The sequence below is a fragment of the Hakea prostrata genome, chromosome 5 (genome assembly GCF_041222555.1).
Source record: "Hakea prostrata isolate BN-2017 chromosome 5, UWA_Hpros_2, whole genome shotgun sequence".
In the NCBI taxonomy this organism is placed as follows: Eukaryota; Viridiplantae; Streptophyta; class Magnoliopsida; order Proteales; family Proteaceae; genus Hakea; species Hakea prostrata.
In genome coordinates, this window is record NC_142604.1 from 28889557 (window position 1) to 28903384 (window position 13828).

Genomic DNA, 13828 nt, shown 5'->3' on the forward strand with positions numbered 1-13828 from the left:
AATGAATCTCCTATAGTATCCCGCCAATCCAAGGAAACTTCTTATCTTAGTCACGGTCTTCAGTCTTTCCCAATCAGCAACAGTTTGCACCTTCTCAAGATCCACACGAATACCTTCGGCTGAAACAACATGGCCGAGAAATACTACTCTTGAGAGCCAAAAGTCACACTTGCTAAACTTAGCATAGAGTTTATTTTCTCTCAACCTTTGCAATGTGAAGTTCAGGTGCTTCGCATGCTCTTCCTCATTCTTTGAGTAGATCAAGATGTCATCAATCAAAACGATTACAAACTTATCGAGCACATCATGAAATACTCGGTTCATGAGGTCCACGAACACGGCAGGGGCATTAGTTAAGCCGAAAGGCATAACTCTAAATTCATAATGTCCATACCTTGTTCTAAATGCCGTCTTAAAGATGTCACTTGACTTCACATTCAACTGATGATATCCCGATCTCAAGTCAATCTTTGAGAAAACAGCCGCTCCTTTCAACTGATCAAAAAGATCATCAATCCGGGGCAGCGGGTATCTATTCTTGATTGTCAGCTTGTTCAGTTCCCGATAATCAATGCACAAGCGCATACTACCGTCCTTCTTCTTTACAAACACAACTGGAGCTCCCCAAGGCGATACACTTGGTTGCACAAAACCTCTCTTTAAGAGTTCATTCAATTGTGTTTGCAACTCTTCGAGTTCGGTAGGTGCCATTCTGTAAGGAGCTTTAGATACATGTTTTCCTTCAAAAGCGAGTGATGATCTTGATGAAGATCATCCACCAAGCTTTAGATGCTTAGGAAAAGAGAGGGAATGAGTAAAGAGATAGTCGCAACAGAGATGCAACATCATCTCTACTGTCCTCAATTAGAAAAGGAAAGAAAAGTAATGGAGAATCAATGATGAAACATAAAAGAGGATGATCACATACCTTTTTGTGCAAATGCAAGAGATTTGACGAAGATCCGTCAAGAGAAACACCAAGGATGCAAAGGAGATGACTTGCAGAGGGCTTTGGTTCATTCCAAAGAGTTTGGAGGCAGAAAATACGAAGTAAACTCGAGATTGGACTTAAATAGAGCAAGCAAAGACCTAATCAACAAATCAAATCCCATTGGTCGATTGATTGGTCGACTAGCCCAGTCGACCAATCAGTCGACCACAACAAGTCCAAAACAGGGAAATGAAGGCTCAGCTCAAATCCAAACATAAAGGGGTTTTGCACACACACCAAGTGACTTACCTAGTAGGTAGAAATGCCTTCGAACCAAGTCAGAGAGTACTCCGAGTCCATCAACTAGTTCCTTCTTCATCAGGGTGCAGTTTCCATAAATGGAACACTGTCATCAACACTCATGGATTCTAAGCCAAACACCAAGTCTTCCACTGGGATGGCCCATAGTTGACTTCTCGCTTTACTTAGGGTTGTCGGACCTACAAATAACATGGTTTCCGAGTCAAGGTTAGGGTTGGGTTTCACAAGTAGCGTATCCCCAAAGCAACGGGCAAGTAGAGGTTACAAACCGAACGCTACTTGACGGAATAAAGAAGAGACTCGAGTCTAACAAAGCCTTATGGGTTGAAGAATTGCACAATGTTCTTTGGGCCTATCAAACTACAGTTCGGACTCCCACCAGAGAAACTCCATTTAAATTGGCTTATGAATCAAAGCATTAGCACCCATCAAAGTAATGGCTGGGACACTTCGGGAAAGAGAATTCGAGGAAAAAGCAAACGAACAAGGATTGCTAGATAGCGTCGAACTACTAGATGAAGTTCGGACAAAAGCAGTTGCCCGAACCCAACATTATCAGCGAAGGATAGTGTCGCACTATAATTCCCGAGTAAAGCATCGGCAGTACCGAGCGGGAGACCTGGTGTTAAGGAATACGTTAGCTTCAGATCCACGCCATCAGAAGAAATTAGATCCTTCGTGGGAAGGACCATATATGGTAATCAAGTCGGTCGGCTCAGGGGCATATAAGCTGAAGAACATGGAAACAGAAAAAGAGTTGGATCGTTCGTGGAATGCTAGACATCTGAAGAAATATTATCCCTAGAAGATTATCATTTTCATTTATGATGTAAGGCATTCGACTCAATCAATGCAATTCCCGGTTTTCAACACAACATCTTTTGATTGGGGGCAACACACAATATTCAGCAAAAATGGATCAAATCAAAAGGCATCGGTTTAAAACCCGAGTGGGACCTCCAAAAGCTTAGAAGAATTCTTCAGAAATTCCTAAGTAAAGGCATCGGTTTAAAACCCAAGTGGGACCTTAGCAAGCTTAATGAATTTCTAAGGAAATTCTTAAGTAGTCATAGAGGCATCGGTTTAAAACCCGAGTGGACCTCCGAAAGCTTAGAAGAATTCTTCGGAAATTCCTAAGTAAAGGCATCGGTTTAAAACCCGAGTGGGACCTTAGCAAGCTTAATGAAGTTCTAAAGAAATTTTTAAGTAGTCATAGAGGCATTGGTTTAAAACCCGAGTGGGACCTCCGAAAGCTTAGAAGAATTTTTCGGAAATTCCTAAGTAAAGGCATCGGTTTAAAACCCGAGTGAGACCTTTGCAAGCTTAATGAATTTCTAAGGAAATTCTTAAGTAGTCATAGAGGCATCGGTTTAAAACCCGAGTGGGACCTCCAAAAGCTTTAGAAGAATTCTTCAGAAATTCCTAAGAAAAGGCAACGTTTTCGATCGGCTAAGGCCTACTAAAGCAAAGACTTCGTTGATTCACAAAGTGTAAGGATAAAGTTAATTCTTTATTTCTTTAAATGACCAGAAGGGGCCAACCTTTACAACATCAAAAAGTTCTCAGGAAAAATGCATGTGAGATAACAAGTGTTGAGGTCAAATCTTCATTCGGTCGAGAAACAACGAATTCTAAGTATCATCATCGGTGATTGCGAAGAGTTCCGTAAACTTTCCTTTGTCCAAACAGAATCGGGAAGAAATACAAAAGCAACTTTCTCGAAAGCAACACAGAGTCAAGAAGAAAAATTGAAGCGGCTTCCATATGTTGAAACAAAGTCGAGAAGACATAGGTGGACTGCTGGCCATAGAGACATAGGTCCTCTCCATCATTTGATTGACCCCTCTCATCCTCGGTGATTGCAAAGAGTTCCGTAAGATCCCACTTACAGGACAAAATCCTCCGCAATTCCATACCCTTCATCCAGCTTTTTCTGAAGAAGTCTGACCCTTAGTCAAACCTGCATTCAAAGCAAGCTCTTCATAGCTGAATCCTCTAAGGGGGGACAAAGGAGGAGAGTCATCAAGATAATGCATTATATCCGGATCTGGAATGGGCCAGTCCACCACATCCTTAGCCCAAGCAAGAAGAGGAAGTCGCAGCTTTTCAAACACTTCGGGATGGCAGCTTGTACGATGGGGAGCCGTGTTGAAATAAGGATTCCTCCTTAAGATCGACTCCCATAACTCGTTCTCACCGTCCCGATAAGACTGCAAGTTATAAGTGTTCAACATATCAACAAATGGCTTACTCTGCAAGTATTTGAAGATTCAAGCCCTGCGAACATCAATCGGAAGAGTTTCGAGCTGAGGAGTAACGGCTTGCCTCTGAGGTGTAGGCGTAGGAGCTTTAGCTTCAGACCCCTTAAGCTCTCCTGAAAGCTTCTCAACTTCCCACTCCAGCTTTCGGATTCTCTCCCTAGCACCATCCAAATCTGAATGAAGTCGCCTGATTTCATAATTCTTCACTTGGGCAACTTCCCAAAGCCTATCCCGAAGATGAGCAAGCTCAGCATCTTTGGCTTTGGATTCTTTCCGAAGTCGGGAAAGATCATTATTTAAGCTACTAATCCTAAAAGCTGGTTCCACCTGCTTGTGGAAGTTATCAGCAAGGCTCCTGCAATACCGCAAGAGTTAGTCGGGAGCAGAAAATTTTCAGAAAAACGATGAAGAGATACTTACAGCACAAATGACCTTATAAAGGCCTTGTCTAGAACAACATTGAAGGCTCTGTTCTCGGCAGGCATCTGAGCAGAAGTGCACCATTCTAGCACCTTTTCAAAATCGCCTGTCACCAAGTCAGACCTCTTCAACGACCAGGAAGGCCTATGCACTTCATCATCTGACTGAGGACGCTTTCTTTTGGAAACAGTACCCTCGGCCTCTTGGAAAACCTCCTCCACTACCGGAGGAGGAACCTCCACAGCTTGTGGAAGGTTGGAGGAAGATGCCAACGAGGCACCAGATGGGGATTCGGAGGCTCGGACGACAGCTAAAGGAACTACATCTTCCTTAGCAGGCCGAACGGTCTCCATCATGAAAGAAGATGCCAACGAGGAACCAGCTGGAGTTTCAGAAGCTCGAACGACAACAAAAGGAATCACATCTTCCTTGGTGGGCCGAACGGTCTTCATCATGGAAGAAGACGCAAACGAGGCATCAGCAAAGGCTGTGGGAATCTGAACTTTAGGAGAATCACCAACAGCAACCTCTTCGCGCTGAACAACCTTTTTCACCACTGGAGTAGTCTTCTTAGAAGATTTTTCCCTAACAGCATCCAAGTTAACTTTTGGAGGCACTACAAGGAAGGACAAACGTCACCATTTACGAAAGGTCAACCAACAAAAAAAAATAGCAAGGAAAACCCTAAATGTCTGAAGTTCAAAAAAGGATATTCCAACAAAAGGCTTTCAGAATGAATAACCACCAAGGAAAACTACTTTGGAGTTACTCAAGGAGGAGAAGCCAAAGAACCCAACAAAAGAGAAGGATGGAGTGGATTAAAATAGCCCCAATGGTGAAGAGAAACGACTGTTCTTACAAACGACAGAGACAAGAGTGAAGCACACTTGAGGGATTTAAATAGCCCCAAGGGATGATGTGACGGTTTAAAGCTCATACGGATCAAGGGTCAAGGACGAGAGACGATTCAAATTTCGAAAAACAAGTCCAAGATCAACGGTCAGGAGATAATGACGTTTTAAATTCGAAACTTAAAAGTTAAGTCGTCCCAAGCCTCCACGTGGAGCATTGTGCACCTGATACGAGGATGTGCAGCAAAAAACCAACCGTCGCACCAATATTAAATGAAAAGAATATTTCCAATTTCTTGGGAAGTACAACTCATACGCAAATACGAGGAAACGTTTGAGTTTCGTCATAAAGTGGGTGCAACTTGGAGAAAAACTCTTCAAGTAAGTCACAAGGGATTCAAATTGAACCGAATCAACTTAGAGGCAAAGGTGTATCCCAAGGTTCCCGAACGTCAACCCCTCTAAGGTTCCCGAACGTCAGCTTCAACGAAGGTACAAGGTTATTTCAGAGCAAGCCTAGTTCATTTCCAAATGTGATTCTAAAAGAAGAAAAGAGCTAATTCTCTAAGTACACTATGAGAAAATACTACCAGATCATCACAAAAAATATTGCGAGAGTTCGAGAAAAAGAAAATTCATTTCATTTCCAAGGGCCATGGGGGGCCAACCCTTACAAAAATTTAAAAAAAATAAAAAGAGAGAGACAGTTTCCTATTTTTCTTGGACGGGTTTTGCAGAAGGATCCGCGACTGGAGCAGGCTGCTGAGGTGCCTCAGGAAGAGGTGGTGAATCAGTAAGAAACTCCTCGATGTTCGGATCCTCCGGAACAGGATCCTCTTCTTCCTAAGCCCAATCAGGGAAAGGCAGCTCGAGCTTTCCAAAGACTTCTTTGTGCAAACTGTCACATCCCGCCCCAAATCCACTTAGGGGGTACCCGATTTGGGTTACTCGGGAGTGATCCACAGCCCAACAAATCCAGTTTAGGAACGATCATATCCACTTATCACAATAATATAATCAAAAGCAAGAACAATATATAGTATTCAAGTAATCTAATAATAAAGGTTAAGAAATGATCACAGAAGGATCACAAAGAACATCAAAGTGCGGAAATGATTCAAATAGGGTAAACAGTCAATTATGAAAAGGAGGGAGGAAACCCATCATATAATAATAGCGGAAGGTAGATCGATTTAAAATTTAGGTTTACAACCGGTTCCCAAAATGACAAGGGAACAAACTAAATTACGGTCTCGACGAATCAAATAAAATGTTAAAGGAAAATGGGACGATATCCCAATACTAGCACACAAGTGCAAAGGCCGAACTGCTCCAGATAAGTCCCAATCTCGGACTACTAGTCTTTATCAGTTTGTACACCGTGACCAGTAGGGTACAGGTCATCAACTTGGTCTTCAGATTGTTGACCATCATAGTCAACAGTAGTAGTACCTGCAGTAGAGTCTAACAAAAATGTTGCAAAAGGAGTGAGTTCAAAAGAACTCAGCAAGGCAGATTATTCCACAATAACATAGATACATGATACAAAACATAGCATGATGCAATATGATATGAAACACATGATGCAATTTTGATTCTAACTCTATGTATGCTAGTCTCTATTGGTAGACATGCTTTAAGTCATAGCACCATACTTCTTTGGGTAGTCAGTCACTCCCCCTCAATCATACAAGATATATTGGGTCTGCCCCGGGAAGTTCGGTAAAGTCATCTCAAAAAAAGAACCATGGTAGGGGAATCGGTCACCGCTCTCTCACATCACCGTTTGGTATAAGTATTGGCGCATGTCATAGAAAATCCTAGCCCAATGCAAGTCATCTACTCAGTCGTATCAACTCAGTTCCAAATACGTCCATTCCTCGCCCCCGGCAATCCTTTATGGTATCCTTCACACTAGAGTCAGCGTAATCCCGGATTACGGACTCATCAACCCTATTGGTCATCCACAAATAGTAAACAGGAAGCTCTCACGTCCTCTCACGGGTTAGTTACCGGTCTTGAGCGCCCGTGAGCCCAAGTCTAGCCATTTGCAACCCTACCAATAAATGGCCCCTTTCGGGTATCCGTAGCATGGTTTATGTCCCCTACCGGATTGGTTACCGGCCTAGAGTGCCCATCAAACCATACACTACCACGGGTCATTCGGTCTCAATGCCCTTCCGATTCGGGTCTGATACGACAGGGATATCCTAGCCATACATCTAGACAAGTCCTATGTATGTCATCCAATGATCCAGGAGAGCGTCGATGGGCATCTTCGGAGAACATTCCATACTATTCCCTCCGATGTCCAAGGACAGAAGTACCAGTAGGGCACTCCCCAATCCCGAATCATACCTAAGCAATCACATGCCTATTTCCATCCATTACATATCAACAATACATTATTATATTGAAAACATGTCATAACATCTCATAATACAATGTATAAATAAATGACAAGAATAAGTAAACATGATAAACCAAGTAATTAAGCATGGTGCTACTGTCATAAGGTAACTACAGTAGTCATATGATGTCTGAAATCAACTAATAAGTTACGTCTACTAAGTTACCAACAACAGTGTAAAAGTCATACAGTCTATGTTATATGGCAATAACCGTCCTTACCTTAAGTCACGATGATGATAATCCAACAATCTCAAAAGAATGATCCAAAGATGGTAATAAGACCCTAGACAAACATAAATGAAAGGTTAGAAAAGAAATCGGGAAAATCGGAGGTCGAACGGATCAAAACGGAGCAAGGTTGTTGTCAGCAACAAGTTTGGTCGATGGTGTTGGTCGATGGTATCAACCAAAAGGATCGACCAAAATTATCTTCGGGACAGAATAGTTGGTTTTGGGGATTTTGGTCCGAAATGGGTCTTTCGGGGTTCTGATCAATTTGAAACTTGGAGGGATGATTCATAACAATGTAAGAACACTACCTAGAAAGTATTATCACAATCCAATGGTCCAAATGAAAACCCCCAAATTGAGGTCCTATGTTCTAAATACAAGAATCCTAGCATTCATGAGAAATTGATGAAATTGAAAGGGAAGCTAGAGAATTAGTTGGGGAATAGGTTAGGAACAGTAGCAGGAGACTATGTAACAAGAATCAACATGATCCAATGGTCAAATTGAAAACCCCCAATTTGAAGCCTTAGGTTCAAACTTGCAAGAATCATGTTCATCAATGAAATCGATTGCAATTGCAAAAGAACTTAGGAATTCAATTAAGGGAAAGATGGGCAGTAGATTAGAGATACATACTAACATATAATGAGACCTAATTGAAAGAGAAAATCAGATTAAGAGATGAATTCATGTTGTAAAGAAGAGAAAAATCAAAATAAGAAAGCAAGAATATCATGTATGAAAATCATAGCATGGAAAGGGTGAAGAGAGGTTTAATCAAAGCAAAAGAACTTGTAGAAGAGGTGGTTGCAAGGTTGCAGCACCTTCTTCACAAACTCAGTAGCAAGAACAAGATGAGGTAAAAGTAGATTAGAGAGAGAGTGAGAGATTACATACCTTGGAGAAGAGATTAGAGAAGAGAGACAATGATTTTTGTAGAAGGTCATCACCCAAGCCAAGGAGGAGCCTAAGAGGAGCTTTCCCACGTTCTCAAGTGTTGAAATGAGTAAATATCGTTCTAGGTTCGAGGTTTCACTTAAATAGATGAAGGAATATCCAAAAAGCATCTTTTTCTCGATTCTGGGTAACTTTGGTCAATGGTCCTTGGTTGATGGCATCGACCAAAGTGCATCGACCAAAACAGGTAACAAATTTCAGCAGAAAATCCAGAAATAGTTCATAAACTTTGAACAGGGATTCGGAGGGCTATACGGGGTCAAATTGAGTGAGGTTTTCTCCTAAAAGTCAATCAAGAAGTCTAGTTTTCATAAATACTTTTGTATCAAGCATGGGAGATCATTAGGTCCACCAACTAAGCTCACCTTCTTTGATGCGCAAGCAGGATTTGCCAGACACAGTTCAGCAACTTCGGACAAGGATTTGGAGGGCTATATGGGGTCAAATAGAGTGGGGTTTTCTCCTACAAGTCCATCAAGAAGTCTAGTTTCAGAAAATATATTCGGATTGAACACAAGAGTTCATTTGATATTTCAACTAATTCACCCATCTTCGGTGCGCAGATTCAAAACTAACACTGACAATGCCCTCAAGTGAGGGGCATCATCGTCAATGTCCAAGGGCTTGGGTTTCGACACCAATCATCAACCAAAAGGGTCCACAAGTCTCTTTTCCCCCACTTTGGGTCTTCGGACCTATAAACATAATAGATTCCGAACCAGACCAAGGTTAGGATAAGGCCAAATATTACAGGTCTACCCTAAAGGAAAGGTCTGGCATGACTTCTTAAGGCTTTCAAAGATAATAACACTGAAATCAAGGTCCAACTTTAGGGTCTAATATCAAACAAGTCTTTCTTCACCCAAAACAAATAGGGTGCCCCGGGCTAGGTTTGGGCTGGATGTTACATTCTCCCCCCCTTAAAATAATTTCGTCCTCGAAATTGGGAGAGTACTAGGTTTCTAAGGAGATGGTGGTACTTCGCTTTTATCTTGACTTTTCTTCTCTCAAAATCTTCGGAAAAGCAAGTAACAGTAAGTCTTTTGTAACAAAAACAAAGGAGTAAATCTAATATGCTTTGAAATCAAATCGAAAGTACGATCATGGCTTCATGAAGATTTCACAAGGATCATGGTGAAGATCAATATGAAGATCATAAAACCCAAAAAAATGAAAAGAGATTGTAAAGAGATGGTTGCAAGGATGCAGCATCTTCTTCATAGTCTCAATCACAAAGAATAAAACGTAGTAAGAGTAAAGTACGATCATGGCTTGATGAAGATTTCACAAGGATCATGGTGAAGATCAATATGAAGATCATAAAACCTTATGAATGACAAGAGATTATAGAAGAGATGGTTGCAAGGATGCATCATCTTCTTCTAAATCTTAATCATAAAGAATAAAACATAGTAAGAGTAGATCAATACAACAGAAGAGAGATTACTAACCTTTGATTGAGGAACAAGAGGTGAAAAGCTTGAAGTCTTGAAAAAAATTAGAAGGAATAACAATTCATGAAGATCACACTTGATTTCTCTTTGAAATCATTATGTGGAGAGTTCATAAGGTTATAGGGTGTACGGAGATCCACTCTAGAACAGCAGGGATAGAAGGATCAGTCATGGGAATGACTTAAGATCACCCTCCTATCAAAGGGAATAGAAGGCACAAGAAGAAATCGTAGGGAGAATAGATCAGCTTCGGGGTAAACTTCTACCAAATGAAACTAGGCAACTCATACGACAGAGAATAAATCGAATAATGCACATGGTGGGTGTGGATTTGGCACAATAGCAAGGTTAGGATTAGGCGGGATTTCACACAAACACCATGAAAAGGAGTTGTATCAAAAATAGGGTTTGCCTCAAGGATAGCCTTCCAGACATCATTTTGTCCCGCTTGGTAGGCTTGAAGGTTGTATGGAGTCATTAGTTCGCTGAAGGGGACGCTATTCAGGTACTTCAGAATGCAGTCCCTCCGAAGATCTTGGGAAAGATGTTTGGGTTTGCAGGGAACGGTCGCCTTCTTAAGACGATCATTGTCAAAGGCCAAAATTTCAACCCTATTCATACATTCGGAGGCGTACATATTCTATTTCTTCACGTCACGTTCCAGATCTCCAACACGACTAATGGACAAGTCAAGTTCCTTCTTCAAGGTGTTGACTTTGTCATTTTCCTCCTTCAACACTACAACTTCCTTCTTCAACCGATCCACTTCGGAATTTGCCATCGCCAACTGCTCTTCACAACTTTGGAGTAGGGAGCCACCACGACCAATCCGGTTCAAAGCCTCGATATGCTGGTAGAAATTCACCACAGCAGTCCTGAGAAAACAGACAATTATCAAGAAATCCTAGAAAGGAATACAAAGCAAGCGACAGAAGACCAAGGAAACACAGTACCTTGTTGAGAGACGAACGAGCATATCGTCACTCAAAGACTCAAGAGCTTGACTATCAGTTAGCATCAAGCTAAGAGAGCTCCACTCAGCGGCTTTTTCATGATCTTGCGTGACCCGATCCGACACGCACAGCGTCCACTGTGGAACGAAAACCTCCTCAAAGTCTTTACTCTTCTGATATTTCTTCGAGACAAAAGCTTCGGTCGGGTCATGCTTCCTTTTGGTTCGGGCTGAAGAGGGAACTTCCACTTCTTTTGTTGGCCTTTTTCCTTTCCCTGAGGCTTCAACTATTGGTTTCAAATTCCTTATACCCTTGTAAGAAGGGTTAGGAGGAGGCATAACAGCTATCTCATCTGCCGTCAGTGCCCGAGGAGACCGTTGCTCTATAGCTACAACTGCCTTGGCCACCTTGACCTGAAGGTTCTCTGGGCTAACTCTGGGAGGCACTACAAAGAAGAATAAAAGTCAGAAAATCAAATAAGGTTGCAATACAAATTCAACAGTTATAAAGCTCACAACGAGTTAGCCCCCAATATTGAAGAATCATGGTGTATTCCATCTCATAACCATGTATCTCTTGGTACCATGGAATTAACTTGATCTTCTTGGCAGCTGCTTTTTCGGCTTTGGATAGGGGAAGGACCCGATTGCCCTCAGAATATGAAGTAAGCAGCTTCCAGGTGATTGGGAAGTTAAGATCTGATTGAGGCACTTGGCAGAAAAAATACCGTTTGCGCCATCCTTTGTGATTGGAATGACAGGTTCCCCTAGCAAGGATATTGCCCGACCATCCAAGTTCAACCTTATTGCGCTTTGAAAGAAAGACCCAACCCGAAGGGTTGGAAAGAGACAAAGCATGGAAATGTACAAAGAGAGGGAGAGAAGGTTCGATACCAAGTTCAAAACACAAACCCAAAAAGCCAACGATAAGACGCCAGTTATTGGGGAGAAGCATTCCAAGACAAATGTCCCAATGATTTAAAACAACAGAAAACAAAGAATGGAAGAATGGAAAATGGACTCCACTCTCCAGAGTATCTATATACAAAGAAAATTCTTCGGGCAGGTTCAAATTGGCCCTTTCATCAAGTTTGGGGGCTCTAAGATAATACGATGGAGGAAAGTCAAAACGTTCAACTGCCGAAGGGAGTTCAACTTCGGTGAAGTAGGAAGGAACGGAACTAGGTTCGTCCTTGGGCCTGCTAGGTTGTTTAAACTGCCGAGAGGTCTCAGCAGTCACATTAGGAGTTTTGGACGGTCCATACTCAGGAGGCATGGAAGGAACTTCAATATCTTTCTCTACTTTCTTCTTTTGGCTCACTTCTTCGAAGTCACGCCAAATGGCGGTTAAAGTTTGCTTGTCACTATTTGACTGTTCGACGGGGATAGAGACAGATGCCTCACCGCCAGAGTCGCCCTTACCGGCGCTATGTTCGGAAGAACCTTCATAAGAAACCCTACCACCTTCCATTACTGGGAAGGTCTGGTTCTGGTTTTTAATAAAAAATATAAAAAAAAAAACGGAGACGAAAGTAAAAGGAAAGATCGAGACAAATAAAGGATACAAAGGAGTCAGTGAACTTACTAATTCACCGAAGCAGAGAGCGTAAAAGCGAGAAGATTGTTAGGGCACAAGGAAGAGGACGAAGTTTCAAAATCCAGACAAGAGAATGAAACATACAAAGACAACGAACAACTTTTAAGCACGCAGATAATCGAGGATGTGTACGATTAGCATAACTTCAGGATCGACGATCATGATCGGGAGACGTTTCAAAAGAGTTTGAACAAATCCAATCAGAACAAACGTTTTGAGAAACCGTCGTTTCGATTTCGTGAGCAATGATGATTTCGGCCGCAGAGGACACGTGGCGTCACCCCCATGAAAAATGAAGACATTCGCAAAACTCGAGGAAAAAGTGATGCAGCAGCATTAAATGCGATTCGACATTTAATAAGCGAAGGATCATTCAAAACCATCATTTGATAAAAGGGACCGGTTCAAACCAAGCCCTCGAAGTCACCCGAATGCTTGGTCTGGGGGGCTCGTGATACAAGAAAAATAATTATCGAACCGGGTCTGCCCTTGGTTCAACCCTCGACCCCAATCGGGAAGAAATGGACTGACTCGCATCCGAGCGGGCCAGGTTTAAAGATAGCTTGCTGAGGAAGAAACCTGACTCAGTCAATAGGCACGCCCGAATCCGTAATTATCAGAGTGAACGAATCCGTCAAGGAGGCGGTTAACAGCACTTACGGGAGCAAACGATCGTGCTTACTTGGATAACTGCCACGCTATGATCGTGCTAACAAAGAAGTCATCCATTATCCCATCAACGAACGGATCAATTATCAATGGATCTAATCGTTAAAGATCGGACGGCTACCCGTAGAAAGCTCAAATAAATCCAACGAAGGAGATTCAAAGGTAAACACTATATATCATGACCTACATACAAGAGAGGTATCTGAATCGTATTCCATATATTCGTATTCATATTTTTGCTCTGTACTCAAGCAGAGCCTTTTATGATCAATTCATCAACTGACTTAGCCTTCGGAGGTGGACTCCCGACCACCGCGGTTGGGCCACATCTGAAGATTGTTTTTGCAGGTCATTCATCCATGATCTAAGGGCTGAGCAGATTTTGGATGCATCAGGTTCAAATATATTACTTGAAGTGAACCTACGATGCCATCATAACTTCTTGGGTTTTGAGAATAGTTATCAGTGAGGCAACTGAGGATTACAGACGCACCGTTTCCTGTAACGAATATTGGCGATGATAGCCATGTAGACAAGGCGGCTGAGGAGTTCATTTAGAATTTGTATAACAACCTGAGATTACAAAACGGAATGGCCAAGAAAACACCATGGAATGAGTTCCTAAACATCTCCAGTATTCGATTTTATCTCATTGGAATTAATTCAAGAAAAGAGCTCAAGGACGATAATAATGGATTCTCTTCGCCTTGGAAACTGATTTGGATAGTCTTTGGTTTTGAAATACGTACTCATTATCGTCACTGAATTTTCA